The following is a 16,755-nucleotide window of genomic DNA, read 5'->3' on the forward strand; positions in this document are numbered from 1 at the left end:
TCCGGGTCTCCCAGGTGGGCGGCAGAAACCCACCTACTCGAGCCATCGCTGCCGCCTCCCAGGGCCTATAGCAACAGGCAGCTGGAGTCAGAAGCCCGAGCCAGGTGTTGAACCCAAGCATTCCAACGTGGGACCCGGGCGTCTCAACCAGTGGCTTGGCCACTGTGCTAACGTCAAGATTCCTGACTGCTTGGCCCACAGCCAAGTATGGACAGTACCTGACCCCGAGTGAGGCCTCCATATGCGTTTATGAAATGAATGAATTAATGAATGGGTTTCTAGGAGCCTTTAGACACGCCTCCAGGGAGGACCTCCTGCAAGCGAGCTCAAAAGCCCCCACCTCAGGACTTTCACGATTATCTCGGATAAGGGAAAGGAGAAGGAAGACCTCGCAAAAACACTGGAGGAGCAGCAAGACCCGAGGGCAGGCGCGCACTCCTTCGTCCACCCCCACGGTCCCAAGCACAAGGAGACAGCAGTGAGCGAAACAGACCAAATCCCTGCTGCCAAAACACAGTACATCAATCACATGTGGGATGGGCAGGTGTCAGTGACACAGAACAGAAGAAATGCCACTGCAGGGCAAAGGGGCTGTGGGCCCTGCCGGGGGGCTGCGGGCTGCATAGTGATTGCAGTGGTCGAAGAAGCCCCTAGAGACAAGTGACATGAGCGAAGACTTAAAGGCAAATGTTCGTCTTAAAGGTGAATGGCCAGGGAAAGGGCGTTTAGTCTGGCGGTTAAGACATCCACGCCCCCCATCAGAATGACTGGGTTCAAGTCTCACCTCCCCCGAGGCAGACCCTGGGAGGCAGTGTTGATGGCTCAAGTAATCAGGTTCCCGCCAGCCACGTGGGGGGCTCAGATGGAGTTCCTGGCTCGGGGCTTCTGCCTGGCCCAGCCCCAGCTGTTGGGGGCATTTGGAGAGTGAGCCAGAAGATGGGAGCCCTCTCCCCACCCCTGCCTGCTTCTCAAGTAAATGCTGAGTGGCCATAGGCAGGCAGCAGACAGCCCAGTGGGCAGAGACTAGCACTGTGACTGTCGCCCCTGCTTTGCTTCCATCCTCTGCTGCTATACGACAAATTACCCCACAAGCAGAGACTCGGCAGTCACAGCTGGCGTCATCATGACCGTGAGCTGACCAGGCTCAGCTGGTGGTTCTTCTGCTCACACAGTGTGGCAGGAAGTCCCCTTGTGAGGCTGGGGCTGAAAACTACAGGCTGCGGCCTCTCCGTCTCCAGGCCCGGTCTCCATGGAGTCCAACCGGATCTTCTGTCCCATGCGGTGCCTGCCTGGCTCCAGAGACCAAGCATCCAAGGAAACAAGCTCCAGTGTGCAAGCCGCCACGGAGCCTCTGCGTGCATTGCTTGGCACGGTCGCATTGGCCAGAGAGTGTCACATGACCGTGGACCAGGCCCCCAGTCTGTGGGGGCGGGGCTGCCCAAGGGTGCGAAGAGCTGAAAGTGGGGCTCACTCTCCGTCCCCCAGAGTGCGGCCCTGAGCACCTGGATGCTGTTTTCTTAATCAGCAAAGTGGAGGAGTAAACTTCCAGCCTCTCTGCGATCCCCTTTCAACCAGCCTTCCTGTAGGAACCAAGATCACACGGGAACGACCCGGCAGGCACGACCGGGACAGCCTCACTTTGATCCCTGCAGCCCCCTCCACCCTAGGTGACTGTTACAGGAGCATTAGGCACAGACACAAGGAGGTGACGCTTCTTCGCTACAACCAGACCCCTGCTGGAGTGACGCATGTCCTTCTTGGTGCTTCCTCCTTAAAAATAATAATAATAATAATAATTTACTTGAAAGGCAGGGTTACAGAGAGAGAGAGAAAAAGAGAGAGATCTTCCATCTGCTGATTCACTCCTCAAATGGCTACAACAGCTGGGGCTAAACCAGGCCAAAGCTAGAAGCCCAAAGCTCCTTCCAGGTCTCCCACCTGGGTGCAAGGGGCCCAAGCACTTGGGCTGTCTTCCACTGTCTGCCAGGCTCTTTAGCAGGGAGCTGGGTCAGAAGTGGAGCAGCCAGGACATGAACCAGTGTCGTATGGGATGCCAGTGCTGCAGGCAGAGGCTTCACCTGCTGTGCCACAGCACCAGGCCTTTGGCGCGTCCTCTGAAGAGAGAAAGGTAGACAAACTGAACACTTGCAAAGCGCTGACCCGTGGCGAGAGCAGGCTGGCACCTTCCGACCCCTCCATCGTAGTCTCACTCCGAGTGGGGCGGCCCCCCTCTGCGTGAATCCTGACGTAAGGCCGTGAGGAGTGCAGCACCACCTGGGGGTGTTCTTGCCCAAAACATTGAACTCGTGGACTCCACTCATTCTCTAGACCAGGGCTGGGGAAAGCTCTGTCCTGCCAAGGGCCATGTGGGTGGTGACAGCATCGTGCACAGGCCACCCAAAATGATCAACCTAAAAATGTACCTGCTGTGGATGGATCGGACTTCGAGTCCTGCCAGCAGTCGCCTAAGCAGGGCCTTCCGTGGCCCACGGGCTGGGTGCTCCCCCACTATTTGAAGGATAGAAGGTAGAAGACAAAAGCAGACATCATGAAGAAGCAATCAGCCACGTTCAGAAAACAGCAGTCACAGAACCAACAACTCTGTGTTCCCAACGAAGCGATCACACGGAGGGAAAGGGAGAGGAGCTGCCAGCAATCCAAGAAACTTCGGAGCGAAAACAAGCAAAGGCAGTCCGGGAACCTTTTGTGGTCCTGATTTTTTTTAAAAAAAGAAACTTTAAAAATTTTTGCCTCATCAAGGACCTCTGAATATGGACTGAGTCGTAGAGGTTTTAACGTTTGCTGTTCATTGTGCTGGTTGTCACAATCACATGGCGTGGTTTTGGATGCCCCCTTTATTACAGATGCACTCTAAAATCTAAGAGGTGGAAAGACATAACGTTGGGGCCGGCATTGTGGTACAGTCAGTTAGGCTGTGGCTTGTTGATACCCGCAACCCAAATAGGCGCCACTTGGAGTCCCGGCTGCTCCACTGCCTATCCAGCTCCCTGCTAATGCACCCGGGAAAGCAGCAGAAGATGGCCCAAGTCCTTGGGCCCCTGCACCCATGTGGGAGACCTGGAAGAAGCTCCTGGCTCCTGGCTTCAGCCTGGCCCAGCCCTGGCTGTTGTGGCCATTTGGGGAGTGAACCAGCAAATGGAATCTCTTCTTTCTCTCTCTCTCTCTCTCTCTCTCTTTCTCTCTCCCGCCCCCTTTCCTTTCTCTCTGTCACTCTGCCTTGCAAATAAATAAAATAAATCTTAAAAAAGAAAGATAACACACAGTGTTTCCCGAAGGTCTCCTCTCCCTCCGCCTCTCAGTCCCACTCTGGCTGCAGCCTCCCCTGAGCCCTGCATTCCAACCAGGCACAGTCCTCAGAGGCCTCTGGGCCTCCTCAGGCGCAGCTCTATCGCGTACCCTTTGCCCTGTGCCTCGGCCCTGGCTGGGGATGCCCTGCCCTCTTCCCCCACTGTGGGGAGCAATCCGGACTAGACTGAGTTACTGGAATTAAGACTTATTCTATGCATCTGCTCTCCCACAATATGGCGCTGGGAGAGAAGTAAACAGCTTCCGCACAGCTGCCTCCAGTTCAACCAATTAACTGTAGGACTTGCTCCTGATTGGAGAGCAGCGTACTTGGCGTGTGGGCAGCCGAGTTAGGATTGGCGGAAGAGGACTATAAAGGAGGAGAGAGACGGCACGCACCAGGAACATCTATGGGGAACATCTAAGGGAACCCGTGCAGCCCCCGAGAGAACCGGCCGGCGGTGTGCCGCTCCCCTGCGGAAGTGGGGAATGCGGTCAGGGGGAACTGCCCTTCCACGGAGGTGGAAGGGATAGTAGCCAACCCGGGAAGAACCAGCAGCAAACCCGGGGAGGGCCGAGCAGACAGAAAGAACAGCGCAGGGTCCTGTGTCGTTCCTCCACGAAGAGGGGGAGCGACACCCCACCATGGCTGGTCCACCTGGACTCCAAGGGCCAGCTCCAAAGCTGCCTTCCTCTTACCAAGCTCAGCCTCTCCTTCGAAACACGAGCATCCTTCCTAGAAGACGAGGGCCTAGAACACGCTGGCGGCCGGCACAGTCGCACGACTTCACAACTTAGCAGCCACAAAGCCCTATCTTTGCAGTAGATGCTGCAGATAAGTTATTGATGGCCCTCTGTAGTGGCCCTTCCCGCCCGCTCCCGCGACACTGCCACCGCGGGCCTTTATTAGGGCAAGCTGAGGGCCTGCCCTATGCCTCCTCACACCACACTGTCACACAGCCATCCCAAGTGGTGGAGGGAGATGCACCTGGTGTCGCACAGCAGAGGTCGGACGGGAACTCAGGTATGCCTGCTGCCCAGGCTTGGAGCCACCACGGAGAGACATATATAAACATGCACACATACACGCAAGCTGTTCTGCACACAGATGTAAATAACGCCACTCAGTGAGCACTAGAGGTATACACGGGGTCTGTGTAGATATGGACATTTACATTTTGTATATAATAACACTCAACATGGATGTGTGCTCACACACACATCTAGCACTGAGCATAGATCCATACGTGCTGTGTGAGTGTGTGTGTGTGTGTGTGTGTGTGTGTAGCTCCCCTCATCCACCTCCTGGTACCATGCCTAGCACATAGTAAGTGCTCAATAAACCCTGGATGAGTGACTAAACCCTGCATTGTGTCCAGTTGCCTTTACTCCTCCCTCCACAGGGCTGCCACCACGGTGGACAGGACAGACCTGCCATCACAGATGAGTGACGAGAGTCAGGCCGAGGGGCAGGGCCTCGCCAAGGCTGCCAGGAAAAGTGGGCGGGGAGGAGCCTGGGACATAGAGATGTCCAAGGTGTGCCCTGGGGGTTGGGGAGAAGAAGGCCCCTCCCACCTCTTCCCCAGCTGCCCAGGCCCTGACCGCGGCCTGACCCCAGGGGGTGGGGCCCTGTGCTCCCATGGGGAGGAAGGTTACAGCCCTGTTATCAGCCAGGAGGCAATAAAGTCATTTCACGGTAATTAGAATCCTAACCAATTTAAGTCGTTTATGGCGCCAAACAATTACATGGCGGTTCTTATCACCCCAAGAACCCCAAGATGTTATTGGAAGGGAGCCATACATGGGAGCCTGGGGGGGGGGGGATGGAAGTGGATTTAGCAGGAGAAAAACCGTCTTCCCCCTGGAGAATCAGGAAATCCGAGCTGGAAAGCACGCTTCCCAAACGAGACCCTGGCCGTGCGTATGGTCTGTGCCGTGTTCTCGGGCGTTGGAGGAAAAGTGCTCCTTGGGAAACTCCTGAGCTGTGGCTCCCTTTAAGGTCATCTCAGGGCCGAGGGCATGTCCGAGGTCCCGGGAAGGTCCACAGCAGAGACCCTATGAGAGCTGGAACTCAGCGGGAGCCAGCGCATCTCAGACTGGGACCCCTGAGCCTTTCTCCCATCAGGGAGGCGAGCACAGCACGGCTGGGGACGCAGGACCTGCTGGTCAACGCTCCCAATAGCTTCCGGCCGAAGCTAGGCTGACACCACCCCCACCCGGTTAGAGCAGGCAGTCGGCCATCTGTGGGGACTCGTGGAAGATCCGGGGGAAGACCCCTGCTGACGGATCAGAAATGGGGCCGCCCCCGGAGAGAGATGGAACTCCCCGCCGAAGCTGAGACTTGTCCTGTGGATCAGAGGGGCAGAACCGACCCAGTAAAAGGAGCTTTCTAACAGTCAAAAGTGCAGACGGGGGACAGACTGTTTCAGGAGGTTGTGAGCTTCCTGACGATGTGTGTGGCCAAAGCGGAACAGCCACCGAGGACAGAATATTCAGTCGGTTAGCAAATATTTGAGAATCTAGATCGTCCAAACCACAGTTTCAAGGTAGCAAAACAATGAGGGGCTGTGGGAGGAATTCCTTGCTGCCCTGGGCCTTATTCTCTGATGGGAAGAGGGGAATAGCTTAAGAACCAAGGGAACATAATGATTTCAGAGGACAAACGCTATTCTAAATAGTGAGGGGAGAAGGGCTAATGATGCAAAGGCGACCCAGCCAAGCCCGGGCAGGGCCACGCCGCTCCAGCTGGGACCCGGGCAGGAGCCCCCAGGGACAACGTCCCAGGCCCGTGGCTCAGCAAGCGCAAACCGGAAGTCCTGAGCCTGCCTGGCTGAGAGGCTGTGTGGGTAGGTGACTGACTAACACGGACTAGCAAGCAGCAACTCAGCACCACGCGCGTCTCGCAGCATCACAGAGATGGGTGCGTCGGGGCCGCTCCTTGGATGTCCGCCTCCCAGACTCCACGGAGTGCCAGTGCCGGCCCCAGCTCCTCTGCTCCTGAGCGAGCAGCCTCGTGTTGACGCATCCTGGTGGGAAGTGGATGATGGTTCAAGGGCTTGAGCCCCTGCAGACCGCACCACACGTAGGCATCCCAGATGGAGCTCCAGGCTCCTGGCTTCAGCCTGACCCAGCCCTGGCTGTTGTGGGCATTTGGGGAGTGAACCAGCAGATGGGAGACCTCTCTCTCTCTCTCTCCCTCACTGCTTTTCAAGTAGATGAAAATAAACAAAATAAACATTTTTTAAAGAGTAGTGCAGAGGCCAGCATCGCATCACAGTAGGTTAGGCCACCGCCTGCAACGCCCGGCAACCCATACTAGAGATCTGGTTCAAGTCCCAACTGCTCCACTTCCAATCCAGCTCCCTGCTAATGCACCTGGGAAAGCAGGCAAAGATGCCCTGGGTGCTTGGGCCCCTGTACCCGCGTGGGAGACCCAGATGGAGTTCCTGGTTCCTGGCTTTGGCCTGGCCCAGCCTTGGCTGTTGCAGCTGTTTGGGGGGTGAACCAGTGGATGGAAGGTTTCTCTATGACTCTCTGAAACTCTGCCTTTAAATAAATAATAAATTAAAAAAAAAAAAGTGGTACTCATTGAACCCTCCCAAGAACGCTAAGAATTAGACACTACTGTAGTCCTGTTTTGTCAACAGGAAACTCAGGAACCGAGAGTCAGCTGGTGCCTCTAACATGTAACAGATGCTAAGAACCTCAGCATCTCAGTTGCTAAGTACATCAGGACCTCAGATGCTAAGTATATCAGTGTACCTCAGATGCTAAGTGCGTCAGCACCTCAGACGCTAAGTACATCAGGACCTCAGATGCTAAGTACATCAGCACCTCAGATGTGAAGTACACCAGAGCACCTCAGATGCTAAGTGCATCAGCACCTCAGATGTTAAGTACATCAGCACCTCAGATGCTAAGTACATCAGCACCTCAGATGTTAAGTACACCAGAGCACCTCAGATGCTAAGTACATCAGCACCTCAGATGCTAAGTACACCAGAGCACCTAGATTCTGAGACGGGGTAGATAAAACAGTCTCTGCGGTCCGCGCTCCCTCTCTCCCCACTCCAGCACTGCCAGTTCGGGGCTCCTACAGGTCCGGGCCGGGTCTCAGCAGCAGCCTGCCCAATAGCGCCGTGTGGCACTGATGCGTAGGGACAATTGGTGTCATGCGGTCAAAGGAGACGGGTACAGTCACCCAGGCTGCGCACCGTCTACCAGCACGGCGGGACAGCGGCCAGTTCAGCACCTCCTCCTTCCATCCCGGGCACATCTCTGTGGCGCTGGGTTAGAATCCCCGCTGTGGAGACTGGGGAAACTCAGTCTCAAGTAAAAGCCTACGCCCAGCCTGTAAATAACAGAGCTCGACACACAAAGGACTTTCCTTCCGGCTCCACGCCACCCCGACTCCCCAGGAGGACCCAGCGTTCAAACTCCAACACCTCGTTTTCTTCCAAGGGTGTTTCCGGGACCTGGGCTAGGGTCCGTCCAGGTTACCTACGAGAAGCAAGCAACATTTATACCTTAACTGTGACGTAGCAGAAAGAAAAATTAGAATCTGCTCCCTCCTAGGTCGAGAAAAATTGTCTCTATTACAAAATATGTATTTAACACATTTTACCATGTAAACAAGTTTTTAAAAGGATTCGGCATCGGAGGGGTCTTATAAAGCAAACAAGGGTTTTATTTAATGCCTTCTTAAATGTAATCTTAATGCAATCAGCTAACTCAAGGCCTTCATCTTTCTGACCCTTTGAATCTGACAGTTTCCTTGTTCTACGCCCACAAGCTGCAGGCACAGCCTCTGGACTGTCGCCAGTTTGAACTCAGATGGGGCATTGCTTCCCTTACGAATGTGGACAGCACAGGGCCCAGCAGCGTTCAGCGCGCCCCTGGCTGCGGCCCCACCTTCCTCTCCGCTGACGGCATGGCCCGGGACCTCAGAACGCTGCTCCACTCTCACTATCCTCATAGCTGAATTTCTGTATCACTGACTTCATTTAAAATCCGCATTTTACTCCACCAGCTTGAAAAGCAGAAGCAGCCCTTGGAGCAGGGGCCCGTGGTTGGCCCAGACTGCAGAGAGAGATTCCGTGGCTGCAAAAAGGTAAGAACCCGCCCTGTGGGCCTTGTGCCTCCTGCTTCCCCAGGCTTCCCTCCCATGTATGATACGTGTGTCTCGGGGCTAACGGGAGGCATGGCATCTCCCAGCCTCCTAGCCACATGCATCCTTCCTGCTGGAAAAAAAATCACCATGGCTCTGTGCTTGGGTGCTGCCCCTGGCGGTGACCTCTGGAACTAATTTTCCCCATCAGAGTTTCTCCCTTTCAAAGAGGAAGGAAAATGCGGGCTCTGCAGCCCGCTGTAGGCGCCTTATGTAGTTTTGCTCAGCCACAGATCGGGTGCACGCAGAAGACGGAAAGCCGGCCACAGCTGTAGAGGCTCAGGGCGGCATCGAGGGGCTCTGTTGCAAACTGCTTTCCCAAGCTCAGATCCCATGCCTGCCCCAGCAGCAGAGAGCGCCCCCTGGCGACACTTTGGAGGGGTTTACAAGGTGGAATTCAAGTTGTTCCTTAGGTGACCGGACCCAGACCTTCGAGCGCAGCATCCCCGGGAAGCCCCGCTGATGTCTCACCACTTACGTGCTCACTAGGGGCTGCAGGCCACACGGGTCAGGTGTTAGATGGGGGCAGCCGCTTAGCAGTTGTGCCCGCTGTGTCACCATCCCCCACTTGTTCTCCAACACATTTCTCAAGCCCTCTGAGAAAATGCCTCCTGGGACGTGGGCCAGCAGAGGGAAGGTTCCAGATCTGGGCCAAGCTTTCTGCACCTGTTGGGTGCCCTCTGGACAGCTGTCCGTGCCCTTGGCCCTCAGCATCCCCGTTTGCAGACCAAGAAGGGCAAATTGGATGGTGCCTCCCATGAGAAATTGGCTATCGCAGCAAAACCACTGTCTTAGCTCCTTTTCTGTTGTTAAGAACCTAGGTTCTGGCCAGCTCACTAGGCTAATCCTCCACCTGCGACACCGGCACACCGAGTTCTAGTCCCGGTCGGGGCGCCGGATTCTGTCCCAGTTGCTCCTCTTCCAGTCCAGCTCTCTGCTGTGGCCCGGGAGTGCAGTGGAGGATGGCCCAAGTGCTTGGGCTCCTGCACCCCATGGGAGACCAGGAGAAGCGCCTGGCTCCTGGCTTCGGATCGGCGCAGTGCGCCGGCCACGCCGGCCATTTGGGGGGTGAACCAACGGAAAAAGGAAGACCTTTCTCTCTGTCTTTCTCTCTCTCACTGTCCACTCTGCCTGTCAAAAAAAAAAAAAAAAAGAACCTAGATTCTACAAAGAAGAGGTGCTCAAGGGGTCACGCCTGGTGACAGCCTCCTCGCAGAGTTCCAGGACATCGTGTGGCGAGAGACAGAGAGTACGGGTCTGCGGCCTCTGCTCTCTTCTCTGTCTCTTCTCACGAAGCCAGCAGTGTGGGCTCACGGGGCCCCACCCTGATGGCCTCCCAAGGCTTCCCAAGGCCCCGCCTCCACCCACCGGAGTCAGCGTAAGATTCACCCTCTTCGTAACTCACGGTGGGGATTCAACTCCTACAGGAGCTTCACAGGGGACAAGCCACATGCAAAACACAGCGGCCGCTCCGGGGACGCCTTTCTGGGAGGTGCCACCTGCAGGTAGCACTGCCTGGTCCCACTGCTGGACCTCTGGCCTGGTCGGAGCAGCACCATGGAGGAGCCAGAGCCCACGGCCTCCTGCCCCACTCACGACCACTTCCCAAAACACGAGGCATCCAGGAGCCGTCAGCCAGCAAGGCCAGGGAGCCCACAGCCCCTGGCCCTGGTGGGAACCCTTAGCTTGCCTCATGGACACTCCTCTTCCAGGTCTGTGGGCTCATGGCCATGGTGGCCGGGGGGGAGAGCTGGAGCGGGAGCCCCTTGGGGACAGTGGCTGCTAGGCTTGCTTCCCCAGGAGGCTCAAGGCAGTGAGCATGCGCCAGGCCCTCTGAGGAACAGTGTTAGGGGAGGAGCCACCCCTAGGATTTACAGGAAAGGAGAGAGGACAGACGGCCTTGCCCAGGGACACGTGGTGGTGCCAGATGGACTAGAATCCAGGCCCAGGGCCAGCGTCGTGGCACAGCAGGTTATGTCACCACCTGCAGTGCCAGCATCCCATGTGAGCGCTGTCTCGGGTCTCAGCTGCTCCACCTCTGATCCACTCCCTGCTAATGCACTGGAAAGCAGCAGATGGCGGCCCAAGTGCTTGGACCCTGCACCCATGTGGGAGACCTAGACAGAGTTCTAGGCTCCTGGCTTCCGCCTGGCCCAGCCCTGGCTGTTGCGGCTATTTGGGGAGTGAACTGGCAGATGGAAGATCTCTCTGTCTTCCTCTGTCTCTGTCTCTCTCTGTCTCTTTCTCCCTCTCTCTCTGACTCTGCCTTTCAAATAAATCTCATTTTTATTTATTATTTATTTGAAGGGCAAAATTACAGGAGAGAGAGGGAGAGACAGAAAGAAACAGAGAGATCTTCCATGCTGGTTCATTCCCCCAAATGGCTGCAACAACCCAGGGTGGGCCAGGTCAAAGTCAGGAACCAGGAGCTTCTTTCAGGTCTCCCACATGGGTTCAGGGGCCCAAGTACTTGGGCCACCATCTGCTGCTTCCCGAGTGTGTTAGCAGGGAGCTGGATCAGAAGTGGAGCAGCTGAGACCTGAACCAGCACTCACTTGGGATGCCAGCGTCCCAGGTGACGACTTTGCCCATTACACCACAACATCAGCCCCAAATAAATCTTTTTACAGAAGAGAATACAATCCCCTCCCCCACCTCCTTTATTTATCCTGCTGAGGCTTTTTAAATGCCAAAAGGGCCAGGTGTTTGTGCAGTGACTCAAACCCTGCACAGGCAATGCCTAAAGGAGGCCATTGCCCACCCTCCCACATTCCTCACCCCCACGCTACAAGTGCTGAGCCTGGGCCTCTCCCCAGCTGCCCCCAGGTCAGGGGTGAAGCAGTGACCACCTCCCCAGCTGTGCTCGGAAGGACACATACCAAGCACTGGGAGCGGGGTGCTGGGGGCCTCCTGCACAGCGCTTGTCTCTCTCTCCCCTCTCAGCCTGCACCCTGGAGCGGAGAGGGCCTGCCCATCCTCCTTCTTCTATGCGAGGATTCCAGGGGACTTGGACAAAGGCGCTCTGTCTGTGCCACGTGGAAGGACATCCTTCCTGGCCTCATGCCTCCACCTGGCTTGGCTTTAATCACCTGCAGCCTCCGGATTGCTCTTCCGGCTTCGAGAACCTTCCAGCAGCACCCCGTCCACGGCCTCACCAGAGCGAGTGAGCCTCCAAAACACCACTGCTGCCAGCCTTCCAGGGCCTCCTTGCCCCGCAGGTTAGCAGGTGTGCAGGCAAATGGTCTGGAACCTTGACTCCTAGACCTGCCCCCAGGGACGCCTCTCCAGCCTCCACTCCCGCAAGCCCCCAAAGCGCTCGCTGTTTGGTGCCAGCCGCGGGAAGACCACAGTTTCTGGAATACATGATGCTGTACCTAGGGTGAGCGCTTTGTCCTGAGACAACCACGCGTTCGCAGCCTCTCCCCAGTTCTCTCCAACGACAGCATCGGGTCAAACTCGAATACTTCCACACCAGGGTGTTGGCATCGGCCTGGCCAAGATGAGCAACTTTTCCCACAACAGAAGCATCTCTGTCTTGCTAGGACACCCCTTGTCTCGTGCCCCAGCCAGAAAACGTAAGCTTGGGGGGGGGGCGGGGTTGTGGCGTAGCAAGCAATTGCCACTTGCAATGCCAGCATCCAATATGAGTGCCAGTTCGAATCCCCGCTGCTCCACTTCCCATCCAGCTCCCTGCTGATGGCCTGGGAAAAGCAGCAGAAGATGGCCCCAAGTGTTTGAGGGACCCGGATGCAGCTCCTGGCTCCTGGCTTCAGCCTGGCCCTGCCCTGCCACTGCGGCCATCTGAGGAGTGAACCAGCGGATGGACGATCTCGCTCTTTCTGTCTCTCCCTCTCTCTCTGTAACTCTGACTGTCAAATAAATAAATAAATCTTTAAAGAAGAAAGAAAGAAAATGCAGGCTTGGGGGATGGGGGTGGGACTTTCTGCCCGGCTCCCTTGGTGTTTCCAGGTCACCGGTTGCGTCATTGCCAATTCTGGAAAGCACAAGGCAATAAGAAAACTCAGGGAACTCACCACCATGCCATGCCTAGCCCGACTCGGTCTTCTCTCCCGTCCTACAGTCTCCTTGGGTTGTTCTACGTCTCTTGTCCAGGGCTATCCACGGTACTCAGGGGAGGGCTCTGGGGAGGTGCCGCTGCTCCCTCTGCCCAGGGGCAGGCATCTGGGTCATGCTTTCTGTGCCTTTGGCCTCTGCACCTGCCATTCCCCCTGCCAAGAACAACCTCGCCTCTGCGCCAGGAGAGGAAGCCGCCCCTGGCCCCACCGACTGCAGTGGGCACTTGCCAGCAGCCCACGTGTCTGGCGCAAGGGAGAGATCCATGCAGGGGGAAGGGTCTTCTCTTGCCTGTCAATTGCTCTCTGAACCATCACCTTCTTAGGGGAACGACCAGGCCTGGGCTGACGTCATGGTTCTGGCTCCCACCGCATGGTGTCTGACATGTGGTCGGAGCTGCACAAATGTTTACTGAATGAGTGAGAAACAGTGACTGCAGGCTTCTCTGTTGCCCTTGGGCCACGCGCAGCCTGCACATGGGGAGAGCAGTGCTTTGCGCCCAGTCTTCCCAGATTTTTCTGGATGACCTTGGGCAGATAGACCTGAACTCTCTGACAGGAGTTTCTTCCAGACTGACTAATTAGCATGAGAATGGGAATAATTGTTATCCTCGAAAGCAAGCACATAGAACACTCATACGTGCCAGGCACCTGCTGTGCCAATTGCTTTCTCTTCCTCATGCCCTTGAATTCCGAAAATAACCCAATAAGACATGTTCTAGCGGCTCCGTTGCACAGAGAGAGACCAAGGCTCCCTGGAGACGAATAAATTGCTTGCGCAAGCAGAGGGAGTGAGTAAATGCAGGGCAGGGTCAAAGCCAGGTGTCTCTGCCTCCCTCAACCCACGTGCCGGTGAACTCCACGAGACATTTCTCCTAAACACACCTTGGGTCAGTCTCAGAGGGACTCGCAGTACCCTCATTGTATGCTAGGAACTGGAGGTTTGTTTAAATCCCCAAGTCCACAAAGATCACAACTAAAGTCAGAGATGTCAGAGCAGCTCAAAGCGTTAACAACAGGTGGCGTGGGCTGGGCTGGGGCTCACACAGGCCAGGTGTTCTTGGCGGGCATCCCTCTGCACGCCGCGTCTGCCTGCTCTCCGCGGTCCCCCTGAGGCCCCACTGCAGCCTGCACGCTGCAGAAGTCGAATTCCCAGAGGAGGAACAGTGTCCCCACCCCACCCCACCAGGCCCAAGGCCAGTAAGCCGCGAAGCCAGGCCTGGAAGTCAGGCCCGGCTCTCTCCAAAGCCCTCAGTTACCAGGGTACGCATGCGCCATACACAGCCTCCGTCTGAAGCACGGGAAAACCAAAAGGCAGCTCTCATCCCCCTGCCCCCGCGGGCCTGCAGGCACCACGCATGACGAGTCGGACGTCCAGACTCTGAGAGTGCTGGGCGGGGGTCTCGGCTTGGCCACCACTGCCCAGCTGTGCAAGCCTGAGCCCCGATGGCCTCATCTACAAAGCGCGGTTGGCTCATACGGCAACGTATGTGGGCAACGCGCCGCGGTCCCTGGCACCCGGCAGCTGTGCAGTCAGTGGTGCTGAAAATCATCGTGCCAAGCTCCAGGGTGCACAGCTGCACTCTGAGGTCAGAGGGGTGGCCTTCGGCTGTCTGGGGAAATGGGCAAGGAGGCGCTACAACCCCGAGGTGAGGACCAAGAGGAGAGGCAAGGTCCATGGTGGCAAAGGATGGGAGACGAGCAAACGATTCGCGGGGTCTGAAATGGGCTAGAGTCTTAAGCCCCTGAGAGAGAGAGCGTGCAAGAGAGAGACAGACAGAGACAGAGACAGAGACAGAGACAGAGACAGAGACAGAGACAGAGGGATGACGTTCCAGGCCAGCAAACGGCAGGAACCAAATCCCAGAGGCAAACCTGATTTCTCTGGGTTTGTTCGTTTTTAACTTGCAGGACTTCTCAGAGGAGAAGCCTGGCGGGAGGGCAGGGGCTGACCTCGATGGGAGCAAGGTCAGGTGAGATCCCAAGAACTGAGCCTCCATGCTGGCTCCTTCCTCCCGTTCTTCATAGTGATGCAATCGGGCCCGGGACAAAGTTGTACTCTTATCCAGCATGTGATCGCCGCCGCTGCCTTTACAGCCCTAAAGCAAAGTCCGGTTGCGAATCAGAGGAGACCTCCACTCTCCCAGCCACGTGTACTGAGCACCTACTATGTGCTGGGCGCCACCCCGGTGCTGGAGACCCAGCAGCAACAGGGACAGTGCAGCCCCGGTACAGGCCAGGGTGGAAGTCAGGGAGTAGGCAGCTTCCTGCATGGTCGTCATGGTGCCGTCTGCACAAAGGTGAGTGGGTGAGCGGGGAGCTGCTACGTCCTGGGGACCAGGGCATCAGAGGGAGCTCAAGCCTCTGCCATCTTCAGGGCAGAAGCCGTGCGGGCAGCCCACCTGCAACCCAAGTTGCCTGCTGAGTTGCAAGGTGCCCGGCAGACCGACCTTCTTAAGGGGCAGCCAGTACATCCAGGGGTCACAGGACCCCGAAAGAGAGGCTGCAATGGGCAGGGTTTGACATGTTCCAGACGCAGGCCCCTTTGGCATTGACGGGGTGGTAGAGAAGAAAGCTCGCTGCTTCCGGAGTGTCTTGGTTTCAGGGGCTTGAGCAAGTTCTAAGAGGTAGGGCCGTTCCCAGACAGATGCAGCCCCATCCGTAACAGGTTGCTCCCCGTGCACCCCTGACAAGCAGCCCCTCGACGTGAATGCCCCAATCTAGGGGACACTCATCACCTGTCGGAGGCGGGCTTCCAGTCCGGGCCGTTCCTTGAGCTGAGTGCATTCTCCCCTCCCTGACCCATGCCTGCTGATGGGGTTCTAACAATGGCTTCCATGGCTGAATGCTGTCTACACGCCCAGCTCCAGGCTGAGCGCGTCCGCTGTGCGAGCTCAACCAAACCGTTCAGGAGTATCCGTGAGGTCAGCACGTGCCTCGTCCACAGCACAGCAGGCTGAGGGCTGGAGAAGGGGCATCACCTTCCCTGGAGCCCCCCCCCCAAAGGCCAAGGATGTAGCCCTTCCTCACCGCTCACTTCTTGGCCCCTCCCCTCCGAGCTCTGCCCCCCTGGAGCTGCTAGACTAACAGGAGCCACGTGCGCGGGTCCTTCCCATGCACCCAGCCCATTCTCCAGGATGGCAGCGTCACAGGGGAGACACCTACCCATCACCTGCCCAGAGTGGTGTGGATCCCAGGTGGCAGGTGGGACGCCGGCTCTCAGGCCGCCTGGCTCCAGTACCCAGCGTGAGCCACCCCTCTGGGTGCTGCCATGCCTGCAGCCTTCTCCACACCCCAGGCCCCAGGCTGGCTGAGGGGACCGTGTGCCCTGTAGGCCTCATCTTCCTGGCTCCACAGCCCCTGCTGCTGGGTCTCCTGACTCCTCTCCATCCTTGCCATTCTCCTGGGATTTTGTGCAAATAGCCAGGCCATTTCCATGGCCCCAAAGAAGGAAAAACTCAGGGAGCCAGCGTAGTGGTGCAGTGGGGTAAGCCACCACCTGTGACGCCAACATCCTCTATGGGCGTCAGTTCAAGTCTCAGCTGCTCCATCTCCAATCCGGCTCCCTAAGAGCAGCAGAGGATGGCCCACGTCTATGGGCCCCTGCACCCATGTGGGAGACCTGGAAGAAGCTCCTGGCTTCTGGCTTCAGCCCTGGCCCAGCCCTAGCCATTGTGACCATTTGGGTGATGAAAAGATGGAAGTTATCTCACTTGCTCGCTCGCTCGCTCGCTCTTGCTCTCTTCCTCTCTCCCTCTGTAGCTCTTACTTTCAAATAAATAAATCTTAAGAAGAAGAAGAGGAGGGAGAAGGAGGATGAGGAAAAGTCAGGAGCCCTGGGCTGGTGACAAGAACAAAGCAGCTGTTAACTGGGGGGTGGGGAGGTGGGGAGGGGATTGCTGAGCCCAGCCCCTCCGGGAGAAGCCAGAAGCCAGGAGCTTCTTCCAGGTCTCCCTGGAAGGTGCCTTTAACCCACGTGGCCCCTGCTGGCTCTGGCAGAAGCTCCAAGGCACATAAGTTGAATGCACGGGGCCATCCTTGTTGTCCTCTTCCTGCAGATGAGGAGAGAGACGTCCAGCAGATCTCAGACCAGGCTTAGAACCACCCAAGGGTTTCAATCCTGCAACCACCTGCCTGGCTCGGCAGCTCTGCCAGGCTCCAAAGCTTTTGCCCCGCCACGTGCACTTCTTGGTCCACCTTCGCAGTCCA

Source organism: Oryctolagus cuniculus, chromosome 11 (genome assembly GCF_051225735.1).
Source record: "Oryctolagus cuniculus isolate XC-2025 breed Fujian yellow rabbit chromosome 11, ASM5122573v1, whole genome shotgun sequence".
In the NCBI taxonomy this organism is placed as follows: Eukaryota; Metazoa; Chordata; class Mammalia; order Lagomorpha; family Leporidae; genus Oryctolagus; species Oryctolagus cuniculus.